The sequence below is a fragment of the Leptonychotes weddellii genome, chromosome 12 (assembly GCF_054177405.1).
Source record: "Leptonychotes weddellii isolate Sample4059 chromosome 12, ASM5417740v2, whole genome shotgun sequence".
In the NCBI taxonomy this organism is placed as follows: domain Eukaryota; kingdom Metazoa; phylum Chordata; class Mammalia; order Carnivora; family Phocidae; genus Leptonychotes; species Leptonychotes weddellii.
The window spans coordinates 29037071-29048851 of record NC_138380.1 but is presented as its reverse complement, the minus strand read 5'-3'; the positions used below and the strand labels follow the sequence as shown (position 1 = coordinate 29048851).

The window sequence follows — 11781 nt, the reverse complement described above, 5'->3', positions numbered from 1 at the left end:
GTGGTATATTGCTATAAATCTGCTTATATAGGGAGAAAGCAGTGACTATTTATTCTTCACAGTGATTATTTACAGTATTAAAATGTGCTTACCTCCTATCAACCTTGGGAAACAGTTCGAGTTGTGCTTAGCATTTCCAGAGGCACAAGCAAGAAATTATCCAGGTCAAGCTAGTCTTGCAAAATAAGCTAAATTAAGCTTTGCCTACATGACTAAACTAGTTTTGTCTGCTCAAGGAACCTTCAAGACTGGTCTCTGTCCTTGATTTTAACAACTACTACAAGGCCATTGTAGTAGCTGTAATTTTTTTTTGCAAGATTTTATTTATTTATTTGTCAGAGAGAGAGAGAGAGAGCATGTGCACGTGTGCACAAGCAGGGGGAGTGGCAGAGGGAGAAGCAGGCTCCCGGCTGAGCAGGGAGCCCGGTGTGGGACTTGATCCCAGGACCGGAGATCATGACCTGAGCCGAAGGCTTAACCCAACTAAGCCACCCAGGCATCCGTGTAGTGCTTGTTATTGGCTATTAGATATTGGAGGTAAAAAGAAAGAGTAAGGTATGAATGGCCTTTGCCTTCAAGTAGCTAACAGTACTTTCTGTTTGATGTTAAATATTTGGAACAACATGATATTTTTTTTCTCTCCTCAAAGTTCCGAACTCAGCTAGGATTAGCTGGATGAAATGTCTCTTCAGCCTGTGTTTCTTAGTTGTCTTATCCAGTTTTCTAGCTTTTGGTCCCTTTTCCTCAGCTTTGTTGCTCCTTATTCACTTCCTGTTCCAGTGTTCCCGTGTTCCACTGCTCCCTACCCCACGCTGTGCACCTGGGGCATCACTTGATGTTAAGGACTCCATTTCCTTTAGCCTATCTGATGACTTCCTTCTAGTTAAATGTAGGGATTCTGATTCCATCCCTCAGTGTTCAGCTGAAAATTTTTTTAAAAAAAGCTATTCTGAGACAATTTGAGGTACTTGATGATTATAGAAGGAGAGATTTCTGAAGTTAGGAGGTACTTTTGTTTCAAATAAAAAACCTAGGCCTAGAAAAGTTAAGTTTCATAAGGCCAGAGACACAGGTCACTCGGGCAGAACAGGGTGTTTTATTTCCGTTTCTGTGCTCTATTTACTGTAGCACAAAATACCACAATATATCACATTGAATAAGACGGTTCAGAAACAAGGAAGAAAGGGGCAGGAACATCCTGTCTCACCTCTCAAATTACCCCACACAGGTGTGACATATTTCACTAGTTCCTATTTCATTTACTTAAAAGGACAGTCTTGAACATTCCAGGGTAAATTGTCAGAAATGTGTGAACAACAAACTGGTTTGACCAAACCAACTTGTGCTGCTTTTGCTTTAAAAAAATATTTTAGTGAAAATATTATTATATTTGGACTTAAATACCCCTTGAAGGGTTTGTCAGGAAGAAAATAGAACATTGATTGTTTAGGTTCCATGAAGACACAGAAGCCCAGAAATCAAATGAATTTGATCAGCCTTTTTCTCCTCATAAAGAGAAAAAAAAAAATGTCCCAAATCACTGGGTGGTCATCATAGATAGAATTCAGTTGTAAGCAAGAGTTACTTGAATATCTATAGACTGTTTCCGGTTCAGAGCCAAGCAGATACACCGAAACTTTCTGGATTAAAAGGGAAGCCATGTGGCTAAAAGAGTATGTCAGTTTCCTTAAAAAAATCTTGCTGGGATTTTTGTTAGGGTTGCTTTAAGTCAGTAGATTTAGTGAAAATTGACTCAATAGTCAATATTAAATCTTCATGCCACTAACATGCTGTATCTCTACCTTTATTTAGGTCTTGTTTAATTTGTCGGAAATATCTTGTATTATTCAGATATTACACTTGTTACACACATTCCTGAATATTTTATATATTCGATGCTATGGCAAATGACATTGTTTTCCAGTTGTTTATTGGTAGAATATAAAAATACAATTGATTTTTGTATACTGATCTTACATCCTGGACCTTATTAAATTCACTTAATTAGTTGTAGTAACTCATTTGTGTATTCCTTAGGATTTTCTGTGTATATGATCTGTCGTCTGCAAGTAATAACAGTTTAACATTTTCTATCCCAGTATGTAGACCTTTATTTTTTGTGTGTGTAGGACTATTTTTAATAAAAATGGTGAGAGTATGTGTCCTTGCCTTCCCCTGATTTTAGGGGAATGCATAAGTCTTTCCCCATTAAATATGATGTTGCTTATAGGTTTTTCCTAGATGTCATTTATCAGGTTGACGTAGTTCCCCTAGGATTCCTAGTTTGCTGAGAGTATTTGTCATAAATGAGTATTGCTTTCTGCATCTATTGAGATGATTCTATGATTTCCTTCTGTATGTGGTAAATATGGTAAATTGTATTGATTGATTTCCCCCCCTCAGAGATGTAATTGAGATGTAATTGACATATAACATTTTGTAAGTTTAAGGTATACAACACAATGACTTAGTATACATCTATTGCAAAAAGATTACCACAATAAGTGTAATTAACACATCCATCAGCTCATAGCGTTATAATTTTTGTGTGTGTGATAAGAACTTTGAGTATCTACTCTCAGCAACTTTGAGGTTTACAATGTGGTATTCGTAACTATAGTCACCATGCTATGCATCACATCTCCAGAATTTATTTATCTTACTGGAAGTTTGTACCTTTTAACCACCTTCACCCATTTCTCCCAGCCCCTAACTCCTGCTTCTGGCAACCAAAAATCTGTTCTGTTTATGTTTTTATGGAACCTGGACTGGATCACCCAATGGAAGAACCAAGTGGCACTCGGAGGTCTTGGAGGATAGGAGGTTTATTTAATGCCGGCAGGCTCAGAGGAGAGTGGTCTCCAAAGGTCTGAGCCCTGAGCACAAACAAAGGGGGCAATTTATACGCTTCTGCTTCCGCATACTTGGCACTTTTGGCGCGTGCGCGAAGCAGAGCAGGAAGAAGAACCCGGAAGAGCCCCAGGGCAAGGACTGGGACTCTCTCATTGGCTCGGTCGGCTGTTTTAGGACACAGATTTTCCTTATTAATATGAGTTTGGTTTTTTTAGATTCCACATATACGTGAAATCACATAGTATTTTTCTTTCCCTGTCTGACTTACTTCACCTAGCATAATGCCCTCAAGTTTCATCCACCTTATCACAGATAGCAGTATTTCCTTCTTTTTTATAACTTAATAATAGTCCATTGTACATATATGCCACATTCTCTTTACCCATTCATCCATTGATGAGCACTTAAGTCATTTCTATATCTTAGTTTTTGTTTTGTTGTTGTTTTTATTGTTGTTGGAGACCCATTTAATGTGGACGCTCCAGGCCTGGGTAGAGTGGGGAGTGCCCCACATTTGGACAGGCAGGCAAGGTAGGTGGGTCTCAGGCCCATACCTGACCCCAGGAGGGGATGCCGGGTGGTTAGGGCTGGCCCAAGCATGCCAAGGGGAATACCAGAAGGGTGGCCCAGGCAGGCAGACCCACCAGGGCACCTGTAGGCCAGCCCTTGAGAAGATATCTAAGCCAGGTGGTGAGTACCCAGGCCAGAGCCTTGCCCAGGGAAGCAGGATTGGGGCTGGTTGGGGGCTCTCAGAGTCTAGGGATTGGCACTAGGGGCCTCCCCGAGCTGCTGCTGGAACACAAGGTGTGTCTACTGGTTGTACTCAAGCAGCTCCTGGAGGTGGGTGTGGACGTGGTCATTCTTCTCCTCCAGGTGTTCTAGACAGGAGTTGATCTAGTCCAACATGGAGTTGATGGCAGCATATTCTGCTTCCCTGAAGCTGACATCCCCACCTTCATTGCCTGCCTTCACTGGCATGCCCAAGTCCCCATTGGGGCCTGATACTGCAGCCTTCTGCACCACAAGGGCCTCCCAGTGATGGAACGTGAGACCCTGGTGCCCACAGCCGGTGTGGGGCAGAAGGTGGAGGTGATGGATTCATATCTTAGTTATTGTAAATAATGCTGCAATGAACATTGAGGTACAGATTCTTTTTGAGTTAGTGTTTTTATTTTCTTTGGCTTAATCACCAGAAGTGGGATTGCTGGTGTGTATGGTTATTCTATTTTGAATTTTTTGAAGGAACTCCTTTACATTTTCACCAAAGTACACAAGCATTCTCTTTTCTCTACATCCTTGCCAATGCTTGTTGTTTCTTGTCTTTTTGATAATAGCCATTCTAACTGGTGTGAGATGATACCTCACTGTGGTTTCAATTTACATTTCCTCGATGATTAGTGATGTTGAGTAGCTTCTCATGTACCTGTTGGCCATCTATATGTCTTCTTTAGAAAGAGTCTATTCAGATTTTCTGCCTATTTTTTAATGAGATTGTTTTAGGAAGTCCTGTGAATTCTTAAATATTTTGGATCTTAATTCCCTTATCAGATACATACTTTATAAATATTTTTTCCCATTCAACAGGTTACCTTTTCATTTTGTTGATGGTTACCTTTGCTGTGCAGAAGCTTTTTAGTTTAATGCAGTCCCACCTGTTTATTTTATTTAAAGATTTATTTATTTTAGAAAGAGAGAGCCTGCCCATTCATGCATGAGCAGGGGAAGGGGCAGAGGGAGAGAGAGAAGCAGACTCCCCACTGAGCACAGAGACCGATGGGGGTCTTGACCTCACCACACTGAGATCTTGACCTCAGTCGAAATCAAGAGTTGGACGCCCAACTAATTGAGCCGCCCAGGCACCGTGTATCTGTTTATTTTTGCTTTTGTTGCTTTTGGTGTCAAATCCAAAAATTTATCAAGACCAGTGCCAAGGAGCTTACAACCTGTTTTCTTCTAGGAGTTTTATGGTTTCATGTCTTACATTTAAGTGCTTAATCCATTTGAGTTAATTTTTGTATATGGTATAAGATAGTGGTCCAGTTTCATTCCTTTGCATGTGGCTGTCCAGTTTTCCTACACCATTATTGAAGTCTATCCTTTTCCCATTGTATATTCTTGGCTCCTTTGTCATAAATTAATTGTCTGTGTATGGGTTTATTTCTGGGCTCTGCTCTGTTCCATTGTTCTGTGTGTCTGTTTCTATGACAATACCATACTGTTTTGGTTACTGTAGCTTTATAATATAAATCGGTGAACACGATGCTTCCAGCTTTGTTCTTCTTTCTCAAGATTGCTTTGGCTATTCAGTATCTTCTGTGGCTCCATACAAACTTTAGGGTTGTTTGTTCTAGTTCTGTAAAAAAACAAAACAAAACAAAACCCACAGGATTTTTTAAAAGAATTACATTGAATCTGGATTGCTTTGGGTAGTATGGACATTTAAAAAAATATCAATTCCTTCAATCCATGAACATAGAAGGTCTTTCCATTCATTTGTGTCATCTTTAATTTCTTTCATCAATGTCTTATAACTACATACAACTATATGTAACTCTAACTCCATGTACATGTTTTTCATCTCCTTGATTAAATTTATTCCTAGATGTTTTATTCTCTTTAATGCAATTATAAAATAGATTGGTTTCATGATTGCTCTTTCAGATATTGTATTTGTGTATAAAAACACAACTGAGTTTTATATATTTATTTTATACCCTTCAACTTTACTGAATTTGCTGATTAGTTCTAACAGGTTTTTGGTGGAGTCTTTCAGGGTATTTTATATAGTACCATGTCATCTAAATAGTGACAGTTTTATTTCCTTTTCAATTTGGATGCTTTTTATTTCTTTTTTCTCGCCTGACTGCTCTGGCTATGACTTCTGATACTATGTTGAATAAAAGTGAAGAAAATGGGCACTTTGTTTTGTTTCTGATCTTAGAAGAAAAGCTTTTTACCACTGAGTATGACATTGGCTCTGGACTTGTCATTGATGGCCTTTGTTATGTTGAGGTATGTTCCCTCTATATCCAGATTATTGAGAGTTTTTATCATAAATGGATGTTGAATTTTGTCAAATGCTTTTCTGTATCTATTGAGATGATTATATGATTTTTGTCCTGGATTTTGTCAGTGTGGTCTATCACATTTATTGATTTGCAGATGTTGAACCATCCTTGCATCTCTGGAATAAATTCCACATGATCATGGTATATGATATTTTTAATGTATTGTTGAATTTGGTTTGCTGATACTTTGTTGAGGATTTTTGCATCTGTGTCCATCAGAGATACTGACCTGTACTTTCTTTCCTTGTGATATCCTTGTCTGGTTTTGGTATCATGGTAATGCTGACTGTGTAAAATGAGTTTGGAAGTGTCCGCTGCTCTTCTGTTTTTTGGAAAAGTTTGAGGAGGAGTGAGTGGTCTTAATTCTTTTTTGAATATTTGGTAGAATTCACCAGTGAAGCTCTCTGGTCCTAGACTCTCTGATCCTAGACTTTTGTAAGTAGGGAGTTTTAAAATGATTGATTCAATCTCCTTAGCAGTGATCTATCTGTTCAGATTTTCTTTTTTTTAAGATTTTATTTATTTATTTGAGAGAGAGAGAATGAGAGAGAACACATGAGAGGGGATAGGGTCAGAGGGCAAAGCAGACTCCCTGCCGAGCAGGGAGCCCGATGCGGGACTCGATCCAGGGACTCCAGGATCATGACCTGAGCCGAAGGCAGTCGCTTAACCAACTGAGCCACCCAGACGCCCTGTTCAGATTTTCTATTTTCTTTATGATTCAATCTTGGGGGTGTGGTTCTAGGAATTTAATCATTTTTTCTTTGTTCAGTTTGTTGGCATATAATTGTTCATAGTGATCTCTTATGATCCTTTGTATTTCTGTGGTATTAGCTGTAATGTCTCCTCTTTCATTTCTAATTTTATTTGAGCCTTCTCCCCTTGTTTTTTCATAGTGAATCTAGCTGAAGTTTTGTCAATTTTGTTTATCTTTTCAAAGAAGCAGCTCTTGGTTTAATCTTTTCTATTGTCTGTTTAGTCTCTCTTGCATTTATTTCTGCTCTTTGTTATTTCCTTCCTCCTATTAACTTTGGGCTTTGTTCTTCTTTTTCTGAGTTTCTTGAGGTAGGCATTTATTGCTGTTAACTTACGTCTTAGAACTGCTGTTGCTGCTCCCATGTATTTTGGTGTGCTATATTTCTCTTCTTGTTTGCCTTAAGGTATTTTCTTTATTTTGCTTTTGATTTCTTCATTGACCCATTCTTGTTCAGTAGCATGTTGTTTAGTCTCCACATATTTGTGAATTTTTCCCGTTTTCTCCTAGTAATTGGTTTCTAGCTTCATATCATTGTGGTCAGAAAAGATGCTTGATCATTTCTGTCGTCTTAAATTTGTTAAGACTTGTTTTGTGACCTAATATATGACTACCCTGGAGATTGTCCATGTGTACATTAGAAGAATATGTGTTCTGGTGCTTTGGGGTAGAATGTTCTTTATGTATTTCTTAAGTTCATCTCATTTAAAGTGTTGTTTAAAGCCAGTGTTTCTTTATTTTCTGTCTGGATGATCTTTCTAGGAATGTAAGTAGTATATTAAAGTCCCCTACTTTATTGCATTGCTCCTCTATTTCTCCCTTTAGGTCTGTTAATACTTACTTTGTATATTTAGGTGCTTCTATGTTGGGTGCATAATTGTTTACAAACGTTGTATCCTCTTGTTGGGTTGACCCATTTATCAATAGGTGATGCCCTTTTTTATTATTGGTCTTTGTTATAAAGTATTTTGCCGATATAAATATAGCTACCTCAGCTTTCTTTTGGCTTCCATTTTCATGGAATATCTTTTTCCATTCCTTCCCTTTCAGTCTATGTGTGGCCTTATGTCTAAATTGAGTTTCTTGTGGGCAGTATATAGATGGGTCTCCTTTTTTTTTTTAATCCATTCATTCTATGTCTTTGAGTGGGGAACTTAGTCCATTTATATTTAAAGTAATTATTGATAGGTATGTACCTATTGCCATTTTGTTAATTGTTTTCCAGCTATTCTATAGTTCCTGTTTCTATTTTCTTCTCCTGTTCTTTTCCCTTGTGACTTAATGACTTTCTTTAGTGATATGTGTAGATTCATTTCTTACTATCTTTGCACATCTACTATAGGTTTTTGCTTGGTGATTACCATGAAACTTATATAACTTATTTTTGTGACAGTCTATTTTAAGTTGATAAAAACTTAAGTTTGAACACATTCTAATGTTCTGTATTTTTTTTTCACTCACATTTTGTCTCTGATGTCACATTTTATACCTTTTTATTTGTGTATCCCAAACTAAGTATTATATTTACAATTATTTTTATTACTTTTATCTTTTAACCTCATATTAGTTTTATAAGTGATAGGTGCACTACCCTTACTATATATTTTCCTTTACCAGTGAGATTCATACTTGTATGTGTTTTCCTATTGTTAATTAGCATCCTTTTGTTTCAGCTTAAAGAAGATCCTTTCACATTCCTCATAAGGCTGGTGTAATGGTGCTGGACTCCTTCACTTTTCTGAGGTGTTGTCTTATTCTTTTATTTGAAACATATTTCTCTGTTTCTTTATTTTGCTTTATTATCTGTATTGGTTTCCATGAGTTAGAGGAAACAGCCACATCTCCCAGTCTTGAAGAATTGGTCTTATGTAGAAGATAAACCTTATTGTTCAACTCTCTGCCCTAGTTCTTAGTTGACTCTCAAACCTTTGTGATTGTACAAGCAGCCTATTTAATTTTTAGTAGCCCCTAGTAGTTGAAGGTATACTAAGACCAGTCAGTGTCCCAAAGGAGGGGGATTTCAGTCAGCACCTATATTTAGGCTGACTAGAAGCCAGACCTTCAGGCAACAGCTGTTAAAGTATGCAAATGTATACAGTCCTGTAGGACCACAAACATAAGCCCTGCTGGTTCTGAGAGCCAGGTGATCAGTAGTCGTCTCCTGGGAAGCAGTTTCTAAAAGTGGGGCTTCAAAGAAGTGTACAAGCAACTTTCCATGAGGAACTGATGAATTGGAGAGAGGCAGAGGAAGGCAAAGGTGGTGTCCCCTGATCTGCATTCCCTGAGAGCACCTATGTAGGCTCTAGGTGTGTGCCAATCTTGAAACCTTCCCCTAAGGCCAAAGCTCTAGGACTAGCAAGTAGACTTCTCAGAAAGATTGGGGATGTGTTTCACTCTGCTCCCCATGCTGTGCCTTGGGAATAGTAGCCTGCCAAGAACTGTCTCTTCAACTGTTACAGTCCTGAGAAACCAGGAATACCAGACCCCTGGCCACCAGAGCCTGGTGATCAAGGAGTATCTCCTGGACTGCAGCCACAAACACCAGATGCAAAATTGGTGTTCTGGAGTGCAATGGAATGAGAATGTGGAGATAGCACCCACCCTCCAAGGTGTCAGGAAAGGTTTTACTGTCAGCCCATGGGCGTGTTTTCAGAGAGAAGCCTGCCCATAAGACTGAAGCTGTGATGGATAAATTAAACATCTCCTGGGTCTGTTTCTTCTTGCTGTGTCCTGGGGTGGTAGCTGTTTAAGAACCCTTTCTCCATTCAGTTACAGTCCTGTTGGACCCATAAGCATAAGCTGCACTGGGTCCCTAGGGCCGGGCAATGTAAAGTTCTTCCTTGGCAGCAGCTATAAAAATCAGGGCACCAAAAAAGGGTATAAGCTCCTTTCTGTAAGATCCCAGCAAGCTGGAGCTAGGCGGAAGAGAGCACAGAGATTGCATCCACCAACCTCCTTTGTTCCCTTCAGTCCTCAGGGAGAAGCTCTGGGTTTTGAGTTCCCTTTCAACTTTGGTTCACTCTGCCAGGGGTGGAGTTTATGGTGAGATTGTGCCGCAGACTTTTAATACCTTCTCTGATGTTTGCTCAGTGTGGAAGGGTTTGTTTTCTCTCTTTTTTGCTCAATGTGAAAGGGTTGCACCACCAGTTTGTTTTTCTCTTTTCTTCCTTTCCCTTTCTTTTCCTTTTCCTTTCCTTTCCTTTCTTTCAGAAATTGTTCCATATATAGCTGTAGACTCAGTGTGTCCATGTAAGGAGGTGAGTTCAGGATCTTCCTATATCACCACCTTGAACCAGACTCCCATACTCTTTTGATTATTTTAACTTTGTAATATAGTTTGAAATCAGTATGATGCCTCAGCTTTTTTTCTTTCTCAGGATTGCTTTGGCTATTCAGGGTCTTTCTGTGGTACCATGCAAATTTTAGGATTTTTTTTTTATATTTCTGTAAAACATGCCATTGGAATCTTGTTAGGGATTGTACTGAATCTGTAGATGACTTTGGATAATATAGACATTGCAACAATAATTCCTCCAATCCATGAACCACAGGATATATTTCCATTTATTTGGATCTTCAATTTCTTTTTTTAAATTTTATTTTATTATGTTAATCACCATACATTACATCATTAGTTTTTTTAAATTTTTTATTGTTATGTTAATCCCCATACATTACATGATTAGTTTTTGATGTAGTGTTCCATGATTCATTGTTTGCGTATAACAGCCAGTGCTCCATGCAGTACGTGCCCTCTTTAATACCCATCACCAGGCTAACCCATCCTCCCACTCCCCTCCCCTCTAGAACCCTCAGTTTGTTTTCAGAGTCCATAGTCTCTCATGGTTCGTCTCCCCCTCTAATTTTCCCCCCTTCATTTTACCCTTCCTACTATCTTCTTCTTTTTTTTTTTAACATATAATGTATTATTTGTTTCAGAGGTACAGGTCTGTGATTCATGTCTTCAGTTTCTTTCCTCAATGTCTGATGGTTATCAGTGTACAGATCTTTTACCTTTTTGGTTAAATTTATCCCTAAATATGTTACGGTTTTTAATGCTATTGTTATGGGATTATTTCTTTTTCAGATAATTTGTTGTTAGTGTATAGAAATGCTACTGATCTGTACCGCTGAAACAAATAATACATTATATGCTAATTAAAAAAAAAAAGAAATGCTACTGATTTGTGCATGTTGATTTTGTATCTGTAACTTTACTGAATTCACTGATTAGATCTAACAGTTTTGGTTGAGTCATTAGGATTTTCTATAAGTCTTCTGTAAAGGTACAATTTTGCCTTTTCCTTTTTGATATTGATGCCTTTTATATATATATATATATATATATATATATTTATATATATATATATATATATTTTTTTTTTTTTTTTGCCTGATTGCTCTGGCTAGAACTTCCAGTACTGTGTTGAATAGGAGTAGTGAGAGTGGGCATTCTTTTCTTGTTCCTGGTCTTAGAGGAAAAGTTTTTAACCTCTCAGAATTGAGTATGATGTTAGCTGTGGACTTGTCATATATGGCTTTTATTATGCTGAGATACATTCCTTCCTTCTATACTCAGTTTGTTAAGAGTTTTTAACATGAATGGATGTTGAATTTTGTCAGATGCTTTTTCTGCATCTATTGAGGTGATCATATAATTAATATGATATATCACATTTATTGATTTGCATATGTTATACCATCCTTGTATTCCAGGAATGAATCCCACTTGATCATGGTATATGATTCTTTTAATGTGCTGATTGATTTTTGAAAGTTTATCAAGCCTTGTATTCCTGGTACAAACCTGACTTGGATATAATGCATCTTTTTCATATATTGCTGGGTTCTATTTCCTAGTATTAAAGATTTTTGCATCTCTTTGCACAAGGATTCTTGGTCTATATGGGTTTTTTTGTTTTCTTATAATGTGTTTGGTTCCTGATTTTTTTTTAATGTTATTTGATTTTTTTTATTATGTTAATCACTATACATTACATCATTAGTTTTTGATGTAGTGTTCCATGATTCATTGTTTGCATATAACACCCAGTGCTCCATGCAGAATGTGCCCTCTTTAATACCCATCACCAGGCTAACCCATCC

General features: G+C 37.8%; 1 pseudogene; it reads right to left on the bottom strand.

The window, feature by feature from the left end:
* Positions 1-2585: 2585 nt before the first annotated feature.
* The window catches only part of LOC102738636 (bublin coiled-coil protein pseudogene), a 10298-nt pseudogene continuing 1102 nt past the window's right edge, over positions 2586-11781 (bottom strand).